Here is a 16,263-nt window from a genome sequence, read left to right on the forward strand (position 1 = left end):
GTTTTACAGCCACACACACACACACCTGTAAGGTATGTTTTAACAGCGGTGTGTGTTGGCAGCAGTGTGTGTTTTACGCTTGTGTTCCCATGGCTTTACTGTCACACGGCCGACCCGGTGGCTTCCGCAGGTCTCAGCAGGGTGGGCATGTGACGTTGGGACATTGGTCGCGAGACGTCAGCATGAGCAGGAAGTAGACTGTGGAAGGGTGCAGCAGGAGCCGGGTTTGATCCGGTCTCCATCTCTAAAGCTTTTCCAGGCGTTCCGTGGAGAAGACGGAGAATGGAAAATAACTTTTAGTCTTTAAGGTCCAAAGCTGTTAACGATGTCTTTACACATAAAGACGTTAACCTTTGATTCCTTGCACACACATCGCTGCCGTAATAAAAAGATTAGCCAGACAGGGGAATATGATGGGATGCCAGGTCTTTATTTGCTTCTTGGTGGTCACCAGGGAGTCAGTGCTGACACAATTCATCAGTTCTGATCCGCTTGGTGGTCCGCCACTGGTCCACCATTAGCATACCAAACGGCAAATTATCTGAAAAGAAGACATTTCACGCTGAGAGACAGCGTCCATGTCTGACTTTCTGCTGCAGCGTGAAGTTCATGGCTATGTCTCCAACCTCAAAACTTAAGTCTTTTGAGTGTGCTCGCACTAAGAAGCAGCGCTCTGTCAGTGCCTGGATGTAAAGGTTACGCAGTATAGACAATATACAATATAAATGATATAGCTAGAGCTTTTGATACCATCGTTATATCGTGATATCGCATGTTGTTGGCACATTCTTGCTGTGTCCCACAAATTTGACAGCGACAAGAGAACAAACGCATCCACATCAAACTGTAGCAGTGGTTAATGTCCCTCCAGAGTGCAAAGCCACTTCAGTCAGTAATCCTCGCCTCTATGGTGGGAAATAAACTGTTTCTTACAATTATAAATATCACTGGAGGACGAGGAATAGCTAAACATGCTGCACTACACACCGTAGGAGGATATGCTAACTGCTAAGCGAGAGCTCTTGAATGTAAACAGTGATGGACTAATCGTTATAAACATTGACAGTAACGATGCCAAGTATAGAACCAGTATACTGTTTGGTCATTTCGACACTATAGTGATTAGATCGACCTTTTTAGTATCAAAAATGTTTTTGTCCTTTTTGTTATTGTTTACAAACTCAGGAAATAAGTCTCTGGACACAGGAAGAACAACAAAAACAAAAGGAGTTAAATCAGATCCATTGGTAGGAAATCATATAAATACTGTATGTAATTGATATTGTTACACTGCCATGCTGTGTTTTTGGCTGATTATAATTGTGATCAAGAATGTAATCATACAATGATTTTGAAAATGTTAAGTATACTTGGTATTTAATCGATACAAGAATTTGCAGTATCACCCAAAACTAATGTCAAGTATCCAAACAACAGAACAATATGTGCTTATTATATTTTAACAGAAGTCTCGATAGAACTATGTTACAACAGAATGTAACCAAATATTAACAAGTAGATTAATAAAAGTTTAAAAAAATGATACAACGGAAAAATATGCAATATGTCACCTTCAGCAGCCAAATTAAGAGCCTTTGTAACCCATTTTGGTTGTATAATCATTTATATGCCAAATAATATATCGTGATATATATATCATTATCGTGGGAGGGTGCAATATATTTTGCGATTATATATTTTAGGCTATATTGCCAGGGCCACATTAATGCACAGGCTTACCTTTTTGACGGTGGAATGCAATGATTGGTGTTCATAGTTGTCATAAACACGGACAGATCAGCTTTGTAGCGATTGTGTACTCTCTCTCTCGGCTGCGTTGTTTTTTCCTACTGATCTGTGCGAGGCACAAACCCTGGTCGCCCGTGTGAGAGGCGAGCATGCTGACGACTGTGCTAAAAGCACAGGCAATCTCTCAGATCCTCAGCACTATTTTTGAAGTTGACTGGCCTCTGTTACACTCGCACAGACATGCGTGCGCCCGTCGCAAACGAGATGTATTTATGAACAAAATTATTTTTTAAATGGATAATATTTATGCATTGTTGCTGTTCTGTTGAGTAAAATCCTGTTGTTTTTTTCCCAAAATGTGTTTTCAAGGCGGCAAGGGTGTTGAGGTTTGGGGGAAAGGGTTTTTTAGTTTAGTTGGCCCTGCATATCGCCCATCCCTACCTGGATGTTGCACTCAAAAGGCTCAAAATGGTGCATGAGTGCACAGTGATGGACTATTACCACCCGCCGTAGACGCCTTCTTGGCTATTTTACGACTGAGGAGGGACTACTAAACATAAAGCAACGGTGTAATATGCCTTGTGTGAAGCAGGAGATACACGCAAGCCAGAAGAAGTCATGACAAATGTATTTGTTATTATTGCAGAATGTAAAAATGGGTAATAAAAGATGGCAGATATTTTATAGGGCAATCTAAATGTTGCTGCTAATGCTTAAACAGTTGAAAAGGAGAAAAGAAGAAAAGAAAAAAGGTAAATATTGCCATTTCCGGTAAGTGTAATTGGGACAGTTTGCACCCTCAGGAACTACTGTAATTACACAGTGTACACAGTATGCTTATTGAAGTGTACTAATGGATCCGCCAGAGGATCATAGCATTTACCAACGGGCTGATGACTTCACTGATGTATTTTATATTCAACCTCAAAGACAAGCCGCGCACATTTCTTATTGTTTTTTTGCCCGTCAGCTTCCGTCCACCGGCGTCTCGACTCTCTTGGCCTTCCGTTATTCTTTTATTCCCCTCAGACTATGAAATCCGTCCGCCGTCGTCTCTGCTTTACACATTGCAAGCGGCCGCTGGCTAGCCACTTCGCAGGCGTTGCCAGCTGGAAGCGCGTACGGGGGAGGCCAGAAGGAGGAGGGCGGGAGCATTGGAGGCGAGGAGATCGTTCGGCCGATGACAGACCGAGCGGGACCGTGAAAGAGGAGATGAATTGGAGAGGGTGTAATAAGAAGCTTTTCAGAAGAATTTCTCATCTTTTTATGAATGTGTTTAAGAGGGTGAGTGGGGGTCAGGGAACGGTCCAGAGGTCTGTAAATGCTCCTCTTCCTGTGCAGCGACGCAATTCTGGCTCCTGTGCGTTTGAAGGCAAATGACTTGGCAGTTAACATTACACAGGCGTATGTTTGTGTTGTAATGTGAGGAATTGTTTATTGTTTCACGTCCACTCATTCAGGAAGAAGACGTGACATCAGGCGCTTGTTTACTGTCGCACATGACGGGACACGTACAGTCGTCACTCACTACATCGCAGATTTTTTTTTTTTTACTTTGTTAAAAACTTTATGAAAGCATAGTCTGCATGTTTTTGGCCTAAATTAAGTGTTAAATGAAGTTTTATTTATGTTTTATATGTATTGCAAAGCAGCATTAGTCTTATTTCCTATTATGTTGTGGCGATTGATGAATATTCACCAAACAGGACTTTTGTTTCTGGCTTGAGGGTGAACCTTACTAAAAAGCAACACATTTGTAAAATTTTTAAATAATTTTGGCGCTACTTTATTGTAACCACGACAATCGCAAGATGACCGAATTTTGGCATCAAAACCTTTTGATTGACTCAGGGATTGCGCTACACCAGGGGAAAGGGGTCTATAGCCCCGTCAGAAATCTGTTTAGGTCGCAGTAGTCCCCCTCCCCCTTCCACCTGCACAATATATTAGGGCCCTATTATGCAATACCAACTTGCCTTACCTACGTGTACCTGTTGTTGTGTATTTGGGATCTGCATAAATCCCCCCAAAAATAAATCAAACTGTGGAGATATTTATACACAATCTTGCCTTCTCCAAAGAAGCCGGTTGGAATTTTCCCCATTTGTGACGTCTCACCAGTGATGTTAGCGGATTATCCATGTATGGTAGAAATGGAGTCACGTTTATAAGACAGCTTTGTGGCAGCCAATTGCCTCCCTGAGTACATTTTTTACATGACTATCACCGACCTGAGTCCATCTTTCTGTAGCCAATCACGCAACCGGGTCCGTCTTTCTAAATGCCTATCAAATGCCAGGCTCCATCTTTTGGCTGCCCAATCACAGCGTGAATGCAAACTTTATTAGCCTGCAATCATTTGTTGATTAAATGGTAATAAATTTTTTCTTCATCAATTTCGCCTTATTTGGCAGTAACCTATTTGTTGGTATTGTTTCATAGTTATCCAATAAACATACGCTATTGTTATTTTGCCCATATATTGACTTTAATCATTTCGTCCAAGCTCCCCAAAAGCCAAAAGGCAATGTATGACAGTATGTGGCTTTGCCCACACTGGAGTCTGGCCTGCAGACGCAAGAAACAGGCCTGCACCAAAGCAACAGAAGGGGTGCAATTTGTATCAAAAGATATATTGAAGGCCTCTGACATGATTTTAATAAATATTCACTAAACACATGAATTATCTAGCTACAAGTTTAGCTTACTACAGTATATTTATCTAAGTGTACATCTAAAGTAATTTAACAAGTTGTTATGTGTATATTTATGTGAGAGAATAGTGAGTGAGACATGTATTCTATAAAAAATAGAAAGGTCAGCTTTGAGGCATTGGCTAAGAATGATGAGGAAGTAGGCATGAAAATCATATTTTGATTTCACTTACAGTACTTACTTCTAGCCCATTGTAGTCCGTCTTTGCCCAATTACCTGGCTCTGGTATTATATACAGTTTAAATAGTGTGTAATGTAACTTGTTCTTTGTAAATATGTATATTTTTGTAAATTTACAGCACATATCTTGCTGGATGTTGTCAATAAATGTATATAGTTTGTGTTTTGTGTTATTTGTTGTATGTGTAATAAAACATGCAACTATTTATTTTTCCATCTCTTTGTAGTACATGATTTGAGGGCTGATATGTCTTTGAGTTTGTTAATGAAACATAAAAAAAAAATGTGAAGATGTCCTCATATAATATACAACAGTATACAATGATATACAAAATACATACAGCATATTTATATAGAACTCCATGCAAGGTAAAATAAATCCCAGTTAGATGAATATACATTTAGCTATTAATTAATATATATATATATATATATACATATATATATATATATATATATATATATATATATATATATATATATATATATATATATATTTTTTTTTTTTTTTTTTTTTTTTTTTACACTATATATAATATCAGTTGATACCACTTGGCATTATTAGCAGTAAAATGGATGAAACTAGCTGCAATCTATGATACAAATGTTGAAAGAAATCACAGTTGTTGCAGGAAAGAAAAAGAGAATGAAAATAAAAAGTAAGTTTTGACTCAGCTGTGTCCGGGATTCAATTCGTCTTTCTCCCTCCCCCTTTGCCCCCCATTTCTTTTCCATCTTATACGGACAATTGTTCCCCACGAATCACCAGCTTTGATCTTGTGTCTGAATTATTAGCGTGTGTACACTAGAGCATATGTTGTTAATGTAAATATAAATTTTATTCATGAAAGTTTTGATGTTGTGAGCCGAAACATTAGACACAATCTGTTTGAACTTCTTGTTGCATCAATGCGGCTATTAATTCACTATTAATCAATTCACTATTAATCATTTCTTAAGTTAATTATGTTGTGATCCAAGACAATATTGCCAATGCATAGTTGCCTGTTTTAATGAATTATACATAAGTATAAATTCACTTGTCACATTTTGGATGTGTTGTCCGGTTATTAGCAGGTGCATGGGCGCTGTATCTGTCACCTTGGCACGAGAGACATTTTTGCCATTGTTCGGCTTAATTATTTTGTTGAATATTCTTTGGTCAAATTCAGTTAAAATTTATTTTATATCGAACATGCTTGTGCTGTGTATCTTAAAGGGGCTCTTTGCAACATTTAAACAGATGTCTCGAGGGCGCTAATTTTCCAATGTTATATCTTGCCCTCTTATGGCGTACGTAATGTCGTAACTACGTACGTACGTAACACATGCATGCACATTAGCTTTGGGTGTTGTTAGCTAATAATACCGAGTTGGATAGTTGGCATTAGCTACCATTGAATGTATATTGTCATATAAAAACAATATGACTGCAAACTGTTTGTTGCTTCTCTTGGACTGCTTTTGTGTGTGTGCACGCGCTCCCTGCGCGTACTTGTTGACAAGAGAGGGTGAGTGACTGCCGTAAAAATATTCAGACCGGTAATTTTTTTCATTAAACTTAGTAATTGTAAAAAATATTGATAGTTTTAAATAGTTTTTTTTCTGTTAAACCACTAATGGTAACACAAGCTAGCCAATGTAGTTCTTGTTATATTTTTTGCTTTGAAAAATGTAACTGTGAGCCAGTTGCAAACAGCCGCTTTAACAGATTTTATTGAAGAATTTACAACTGAAAATGAAAATCGATTATTTTCTTAGCCGCACCACAAATTGGTCAAGCCCTTCCTTAGCCTCAGCCATACTTGCCAACCCTCCCGATTTTTCCGGGAAACTCCCGAATTTCAGTGCCCCTCCCGAAAATCTCCCGGGGCAACCATTCTCCCGAATTTCTCCCGATTTTCACCCGGACAACAATATTAAGGGCGTGCCGTGATGGCACTGCCTTTAGCTTCCTCTACAACTTGTCGACGCGTCCGCTTTTTCACCATACAAACAGTGTGCCGGCCCAGTCACATGTTGTATGCGGCTTCTGCATACACACAAAAGTGACTGCAAGACATACTTGATCAACAGCCATACAGGTCACACTGAGGGTGGCCGTATAAACAACTTTAACACTGTTACAAATATGCGCCACACTATGAACCCACACCAAACAAGAATGACAAACACATTTCGGTAGAACATCCACACCGTAACACAACATAAACACAACAGAACAAATACCCAGAATCCCTTGCATCCCTAACTCTTCCGGGCTACAATATACACCCCCGCTACCACCAAACCCCGCCCCCTCACACAAGTTGAAAGTCGGAGCTGGGAAAGACGTCATTGCCGAGTTGAGAGTTTTCCAGTTACCAGGTCGCAAATCAAGATGGCCACATCTACAAAAGCTATTCTTGTGTTTGCCTTGTCTGAATACAAACAATTTATAGGAAAATATGCATTCTTTCTGTAAGGAGACAAGGAAACATGGATGCTATTGCTACTGTAGCAATACAGAACATATATATACCCATGATATTTTTTTTAGCTTCCACTAGAGTAAAGTTACCATATATAAACGTCTATCAATACATTGTAAATGACTAATTGAGTGGGACCAAAAATAATCAGAAGTGCTAGCAACAAATGTTATAGAAACTTGTATTATTTTTTACATTCAGAGCAGCCATCTTTGAAACCAACTTGGGGGTGGTGAGAACGGTCCGACTTTACGTCTAGGAAATCCGACCTCGACGGGCGTTACAGTTGAAATTGTGACTAGGAACTTGGACACTCCGACCTAGTACAGATGGAGCATCAAGTTGACCCACATGCCCATGTTTAAGCACTTGGATGCCCAGTTGTAACTCAGAGGAATTATCCAGGATGTGAAAGTAGTTCCACATAATAGCCGTGTTGTAGTGGCCAAATGTACTATACTGTTATTTAATGTTTACAGAGCTGTAATAATGTTAAAAAATATGTTTAGAAGGTTGTAAGAGGTTTGACTATGAAAATATTTGGTTTATTAATATTAATTCTACTTCATGGAAATTAGTTTGTTGCGGTCATGTCCGGTCCGAATTAAACCGCGATAAACGAGGTACAACCATAAAGCACATTACAGTATGTAAAACAGGTCTATGCTAACAAAAAACTGACAGAAATATGTAATTTCTTGTCTCACCTACAGGTAACGGACAGCGCTTACTTCCTCGGAGCGTGCAGGAGCTTCACACTATGACATATGTAAGTGATTTGTCTTTTTTCGCTGAGTCATGATGAGTCTTTGTCTTCGACGTTCTTTCACCTTGCCGTCATCGCATGAGTCGTTTGGTGGGAACCCCTTCCAACTGAATTATTTCTATAAAATGTTACCACGTCACTTTACACCGCGTGATATCACACCACAGGACGTGTATGTGCTTGTGTGTGTACGTGCTCTGGAACTGTTTTTCAAATGTGCACAGCTGTGTCTGACAGGTTAAAAATAACATTATGGCTATGTCCACATGAATTGTAATTTACAAATATTTTAAAATCAGAAATTTATATTTAGGTAAAATGTATTGAAACTGTTATATCTAATGTTCCCTCTAATTTGTCATGTGTGTGAGCAAACGCACAAACTCCCTGAGCATTTAGTGAAACACATGTTAGCAACATCAGACGTGCATACTGTGGCCACACCAGCATCACACCTGTCCCAAACCTGACATCATAACAATTTAAATGTTTTATTATAATAACAAAATGACAGCAGTCATTTACATGAGATTATTTTCTGATATAAGTGATTTGGCCCTCTTACAATGAAAATAACAAGAAACATTTTTCTTTCATGAGCTACTGTATGTGCTAGTATGTATGTCTGGCTGGGGGTCCTGCCTTGAAAATAAATGTTACCCCTTTCAGAGATCACATTTAGTTCCTGTAACTGTCTGTCTATAAAATACATCTTTCTTTTAGCATTTATGAAATCTAGTGACATAATTTCATGAATAATATCCTTAGATTAACATTCTTAATAAATGACAGTAAAATAAGCACACATCTGATTGAGGAGTCATAGTGTTACTACCTGGCATTTACACTTTGTGTGGTGTTGCAGTTGTCCGACTTTTTGTGTGGCCATAAACGCAGCACTGGCTAAGTGCCATGAGTGCGTGTGTTGGTGCAGGTAAGAGAGAGTGAGCGGCTTCTGTTGATATGACAGATGACAAAGAGTTAGTTTAAGCCTGTTTTGTATGGCAGAATATGAGTAGTTTTTCAAGATGGAAGTATTTTTTACTAATGTTTTTAGTGTGGTTACAAACAATTTTGCTCAATAAAGTGATTGATGGAAAGCGTCTCGACAGACGATAATTGAACAGTGTTGACAAACATTTTTTTATCTGTTAGGGCCACTCTTGTTGTCACTTGTCACTCAGAGTTGCATTGCAAAATCATATAGAATAAATTGTGTTTATTTTGTTTCGAGTTCAGATGGGATTTTTGATTTTCTGCGTGGCATAAATTTGCTGTGCGCAGAGGACGTGTGAGTAGTGCGCAATTGCGCAGGCGCGCACCTTAGAGGGAACGTTGCATATATCACAAGCTCAAAAAAAGGGTTGAAACATTTAAAATGTGTTCCTATATTTTGCGAGTGAACGATGACAATTAAAGAGAGACGGGGAAGGTTATTCGAGCTGAAGCTAATCTAAACATTACACACAGTTTTTTTGAAAATATTTATCTGAAATAGGAGAAGAATGTTAACATAGCGGGATGAATGGTTTGGATGGGGAGGTGACGCCTCGATACAGCATCATACTTAATGAGAGTATCAAAAACAGGCATTTTTATGGACATTTCCATTACTGGCGCTTTTTTACTATTCTCGGGTGGTCTCGAGGAATTACTCTTGCGGGGAGCTACTTTTCTTGTAATAATATGCCTATTGCTTACAGTGTTAGGAATAACGCCGTTGTAAATGAACATTGAAAGCTCTCAACATCGCATGGTTTTCAGAAGAGTTCAAAAAAGAGCTGACAAAATATAAGACAAAAAGTCTAGAATTTTTTAAATATTAAAAACTGGTGACATTATCTATCCATGCAGCTAGTTAATTTTACTCAATAAGACATTCAAAATAAGATTTTGTATATCTAAAAATTAGCATGACTTTTAAGCTATAAATACGTATTTTATTCTGAAAACCAACATTTTTCAACCTGCAATTCTTAAATTGAGCATCCTCGGGATGTTGCAAAAATCTTTAAACAAGATTTACCATGTGAGGAAAACCAAAATATCTTATTTGGATAGTTATTTTCTTAATTTTAAAATGTTTAAACTAGAATAGACAACATATAATTATTCATAGTAAAAGTAAGATCATGATTTAAAGTCAATTAAAAAAATTAAGTCAATAGCTCTTAAAGAATAGGTAAAATTTTAAATCTTGGCAAATGGCAAATAATTTGCAGTGTAACTTAATAGTTACTTTCTTTGGTAGCAAATTACATTTTTGAAGGAGTAATTCAGTGACTACCAGTAATTCAATTATTTATTTGGGAAAGTGTCAAGTAACTATAAATACATATACAATGCATACAAATGCATATAAAGAGTGACAAGTTATTTTCAGCAAAATAATGTTGAGTTTGAGAAATGTTGTAATGCTTTTAGCTGGGCCTCTGCCTAATAACGGAGAGTAACTTGCAATAGTGTTTGAGTATTGTATTAATCTGTCCTTACATGTGTGTATTTGTGCAGCATGTATTTTCACTATTTGATGTTTTGTATGCCCCGCCCCTTATGTCAAGTAATATGTGGATTGAGGATGTTTTCATCAAGGTTATGAAGCTCAACTAGAGTAATCCTTTGTCTAAGCATCCATCCATCCATCCATTTTCTACCACTTTTCCCTTTCGGGATCGCGGGGGGTGCTGTTCCGGACACGATGAATGAATTTCCGCGAAGTATTAATCATTAATCATAAATTGAATATGTTCATAGCTAGAGCATCACAAACTTTTATGACCTGTTGCGTCAGGTCATTTCTTGTTTTGTCTTGTCTAGTTTGTGGGGTGTTTTTCTGGGGTTTTGAGTTTACTTCTTGTTTTGCGCTCTTATTTTGTTCTTGCTTCCTTTGTGGTACATGTTGTCCTGCCGTTACTCCACCTGTGCTTATGAACGCAGTCTTCATCACTTGTGGATGCTTAGTGATTTTTTTTTTTAACCTGCTGCTATGACTTCCTGAGGACTATTTGGGTCAGGCTCACAGCTTAGTTGGTTGTGGGATCATTGTTTGGAGTTAGGGACACGGTTTGTAGTTTTGAGAATATTTCCTGTTGTCATAAGCTCTCCCTGAAGCGTATTTTTATGCACAGTTTTCTGTGATGTTCTGTGCATTTGCCTGCCACATTATTTGTGTTTTTGTACTTTTGTACATTAAGTACATTTTTACCGGCAGTCTGCCTGTTAGGGTAACAACGCTTGCTACGACGAGCGTTTTTGACAAAAACATGTTTAAGACCTTTTAGATACATTTTTCACCAATATGAGAGCCTTCTAGACATGAAATAACACACTTTAGTCATGTTTATACTCTATTAATCCAATATAATAATGCTGCTTGAGACAGAGCCAGTCATTGGCCATGATACTTAACACTGTGATCTGATTGGTTTAGCCTCATCTAGGGGCCAATACTACTGTAGCATTGATATTTTTAGTTGATTTAGCCATTTTATGCTTGAAAATGCTTAATTTAGGGCAACAATGTTGGAGAATATGCAGGGTTCGTACGGGTGCTTAAAAACCTTGAAAATGCTTCGATTTTAATTTTGTGTTTTCAAGGTTTGAAAAATGCTTGGATTTTGGGTGAATTGCTTGTAAATGCTTGGAGATGTTCATCATATTTCTCGGCAATAGGCTAATTATAAAATGGAAAAAAATAAAATAAGTTTCCTTAAAAATGAAAGCTACACGCTTTGCACGAGCCTTTACATTAGGTTGTTGTCATGCGGCTCTGTGTCGACCCCAAGAGGACAGTGGTGCATCGGTCCATCATGCCAGGAGGTTGTTGTTTTAATGAACATTGGATGGAAAATGACAAATACAAACTTTGGATAAAACGTGGACCAAATCCACGTGTAGCCTGCTGCAAAGTATGCAAAAAGGAAATCCAGCTTTTCGCAATGGGAGAGTTGGCTCTCTCGAGTCATATGAAAGGTAAGCCACAGAGATTACTAGCCCTACAAGTTAACTAACGTTAGCTAAAGTTTTGTTTTCTAACCTTTTGGTACATGCCAGACCTAAACTGTGAGATCAGATCAAAATATTTTCCTTTAATGTATTATCCTTATGTTAATGTAGAACAGTTTTGTTAATATATGACTGAAATTGACATTTTGAGGGTGCGTGTATTTATATCACATTATGCAGTTTACAAGCACAAATACGGTGTGTATCAACCCGTGCTGTTGAGTGCTGTAAGTAAGAAAAAGAACAACAAATGTGAAAAACAACACAAATTGAGACATGTTTGCAAACACCAAGGACATTGAATAGTCTACAGAAACACTGCTTCATTTTCTATGCCCCATTCAGTTAATGATAACTGCTGGTTCAATGTTAGGCTTAGGTTTTAGCAGATTTTCCCTATTTTTCCTACAGACAGCATTTGGTGACCTAAAACAAGGCTATGTGGATTGATTGACACTGGTTTTCGCCTTTTGAAGGGTACTGGAAAAACTGGAAATTTGATCTTGAAAGTCCTTAAAAAGTGCTTGAATTTGGCCATGGAAAAGCTGTACGAACCCTGAATATGCAAAAAAAATATATATATATATATGCATACATATATAATTATATTATTACTATTTAAAACGCGGTGTGGTGAAGGACTATTATACTTCATTAAGAAATATTGTCTGGTAAAAAAAACTGTATATTTTGTATATTTGTCATATTTACCGTATAATTGTAGCTTTTTTATGCTGTTTTGTAAAAAGTCATTACGCTAAAGTTGACATTGAGGAAACACCAGCATTGTTTCGTAACACAACAGCATCGTGCGCTCTGTTTCATCCCAGGAAAATATAGGCCACGCCCACTGTGAGGTGGGCACGCATAAACTCTGCAGTTGCTGCGCGTGCACAAAAGACATCTGCATGGCAGATTTTTATTGTTTCTTTTTGGAGTTGCTCTTTCATCCCGCTCCTTGTCATCTGAGGAACATCAAGTGGCGGTTCATGGAAATGTCAGGGCGGGGGGCGGTAAAGGAGGCGGGGGATGGGGATGGGGGTGCTTTGGCGACGCCCAGGCGAGCTACTGACCACCGCTTTACACATTCACAGCTAAGTTTCCTTTGCCAAATGACACACTTCCTGTTTGCTTGCTGCTCACTGGACGCTCATCAGGAGCTGAGTGACAAAACAAAGTAATCCTTCAAATGTAATCTAAAATAAAAGCAAAACAATTAATGCAATCCAGCTGCTCAGGAGGTTAGCTTGTTTCTTGAACATTCTGCTGAGGGTGACGACAAACGAACATGAAGGTCGCCACTGAAAGATTCTCTTTGTTCTCATGCTTGTGGCTGCAATTAAGACATTACCCTCCTTAAATTATCTCCTAATCATCACCCACAGTGTCGCGCAATGGCTTCCAGGCCTCACCACCCGAGAAGACTTTCTACTTTACTAGCGTTCATCAAACATCCTAGTGACGCCTGAATGCCTCGCACTCTCGTCTTTATTGGCGCTGGAGGTATGATGTCACGCTTTGGAGTCCAAACATGGACTACGTAGTGCACTTGACCTCCGTGCACAACTAGGAAGACGAGCACCAACCTGGAAGTCACACACCGCTGTTATTCTGGCGCACAGAGCACTAAGGTCAAAGTTGACAGGTTAACTGAGGGGACTAACCGCAACTGAGAAAGGGGGGAGGAGGAGGAAGGACTTCTCCAATTTGCATCTGGCCTCCAGATGGTTTGTGAGTCATCCTGGGGTTAGATGCACGTGCGCGCGCACAGACACACACACACACTTTTAGAATAGCAGTTTTGTGCTTCTCCCACTGAAGCGAGATCATTCCCAGCTTAGTTCGATCTCGGGGTAAACCTGACACCTGACACACACACAAACACGCACACACACACACACGTGCACAGACGCACACACACAGCAGGCAAGCAAACAGATCTATACACATCACATCATCTGTACACGTGGATGATATCATACTTGATTTCATCCACACACCTGAGCTATTCCTTCCCCGGCGTATATGATGGATGATAGCGTGTAGTTGATAGTTGATTGATTATAGATTATAGGCGATAGATGATAGATTATAGGTAATAGATGATGGATTATAGGTAATGGTAGAAATGAATGAGGATAAGATCATTGACGTTACAGCCATCAGTCCTGCAGACTAAAAAAGGAGATAGATAGCGCTGATAAGTACAACGGTGCTAGCATGATGCTTACTGCACTGATGTAAGCAAAGAAAAGGTAAGAAGGTCAAAGTGTGCAGTTTGACAATGTAAGCATATCTCATCATCACCACACACACACATGCCCAAAGAGGTCACAACCTTTCATGTCTTCCTGGAACTTGTGTAACTGCCATGTTTTGTTATACCATGCCAGTGTGTGTGTGTGAGTGTGTGTGTGTGTGTGTGTGTGTGTGTGTGTGTGTGTGTGTGTATCTGACACACATTTGCAGATGTTTGTGTGGTTGTGTTGTTTTGATGTCCTCCAAGTAGTTTTTGGTTTGTCAGGGAAGTCGTGCATAATTTTGGCTTTGTGGACAAACAAGTCAGCTGTTAATCACCAGTGTGCATGCGTGTGCGCGTACATGCGTGTGTGTGTGTGTGTGTGTGTGTGTGTGTGTTTGAGTTTGAGTTTGAGTGTTTGTCCCTTGGCCTCCATAAGCCTTCAATCTCCTACTTAATTTCATTTCCATCTGAATGTGTGTGTTTTTTCATCACAGTGGAAAAAATATTCCATGAAGTGTCTTCTTTTTTTATTCCTGCTAGATTCCTCTTTTTACTGAAACACTTTGTGCCTGGCTAATGCTACTGTTTGAGATCCATGATAGAGAATAGAATAGAATATATGTGATGACAGAATCTGAACAGCCTGTGACCTTATGAGACAAAGTCAGCGGTGGGTGGGGGGTGACTTACAATTATTGACACCACCGATATTGTAGCCAACTGTAATGCGATTGCTCCTCCACAGTTACATTTAAGATGCACAGCATGCATGTGTTTATGTGGTGGAGTGGGGCGTTGTGTGGACGGACATCAGCCTAGACCCAATTCATACCATTCATTAATTTGTTGTTTCATTAAACCCACACAAAAAAACTGGATAACGTTTAATTAACCTAAACATGAACAACATTTTGTTTGTCATATTTTATTATAGGTGTGATGAGATTTTCTGAGATTTTCTCATTTAGAGAAAAACTGTTTCTCTTTTTTGTTTTTTAATAGTCAAAGGCATATCCATCTGACCATCTGGAACCAACATTTTTGGCCTGATCTACTAAGACTCAAATAACACCAATAAACAGCTTGTGCAAACTAGAAAATTGTGTGTACTATTAGTGGGCGTGTTGGTGCAGACTGCCCTATTTAAATTAGGTTTTTGCATGTACGCCGCTTTTACCATTTACTCTTACCACACTCGTTTACTGCACTTTCATGTTATCATGCTCCTGTCTGTGGGGTTTTGCTATGCCTTTAAACATCCTTTAACATTATCTACCACTTCTTTGGGCATTTTAAAAGCAGTCCTGAAGGTGCGCTTGTGGAAGACGCTGGCACTAATAGCAAGCGTGTTCCAGATGCAAGAAAATTCATATTGTAAGGTGTTTTTTCATATATATATATATATATATATATATATATATGTATATATATATATATATATGTATATATATATATATATATATATATATATATATACAGTATATATATATATATATACAGTATATATACCAAATGTCATTAAGGAGAGACGACACCAAAACGTGTCAATTAAATTAGTTTTAATCAGCACACAATCATAATCGTACACAATCATAATGAAAGACATTACAACTGATTATTTTCAGCATTCAGACAGGTTAGATTGTGGCTAAAACCTTCACATTTGTCATAAGGAGAGACTTTTGACACACACAAAAAATGCAAAAATAAAGAGTACACACAATGTTTATTCTATTAGCTAACTTCCTTTATCTGAATAGCCATTTCTGATTCATAGCATGACATAACAAATATATTGCAGTAATGTTGTTTATGTTTCAAAATGATAATATAAACAGTAGAAATAATGAACAAAAATGTCAGCTACTGTCTTGTTCTAAAACACCAATGAAAATGAAATTTAGCATTTAGACAGGCAAGTGTCATCAAGTGTGTTCTTAAATGTGTATTGATCACGTCTTTCATGTTGAGAGCAGTTTTGATTTGGGCTTATATGGTAAACAACTAAAATTAATGTTTTGGGCATTGTGTTATCCAGACACATACATTTGTCCAAATGTGGTTAAGTAGACGCATTGTGGGTTTCCTGGACGTTGTCTACATCGCTAAAAGAAAAATCTCTGAGCTTCTCTGAT

The 16,263-nt window shown here is 38.4% G+C and overlaps 1 long non-coding RNA gene across 3 annotated transcripts in view; it reads left to right on the forward strand.

Annotated features, from left to right (window-relative positions):
• The window catches only part of LOC140678815 (uncharacterized), a 159,393-nt gene that overhangs the window by 17,009 nt on the left and 126,121 nt on the right, over positions 1-16,263 (forward strand). For all 3 annotated transcript variants that reach the window (XR_012050439.1, XR_012050437.1, XR_012050438.1), the window contains one exon: positions 7,829-7,884. This is a non-coding gene — a long non-coding RNA (uncharacterized lncRNA). The remainder of the gene's footprint in view (positions 1-7,828; positions 7,885-16,263) is intronic.

The sequence above is a fragment of the Nerophis lumbriciformis genome, linkage group LG05, assembly GCF_033978685.3.
Source record: "Nerophis lumbriciformis linkage group LG05, RoL_Nlum_v2.1, whole genome shotgun sequence".
NCBI classification, from domain to species: domain Eukaryota; kingdom Metazoa; phylum Chordata; class Actinopteri; order Syngnathiformes; family Syngnathidae; genus Nerophis; species Nerophis lumbriciformis.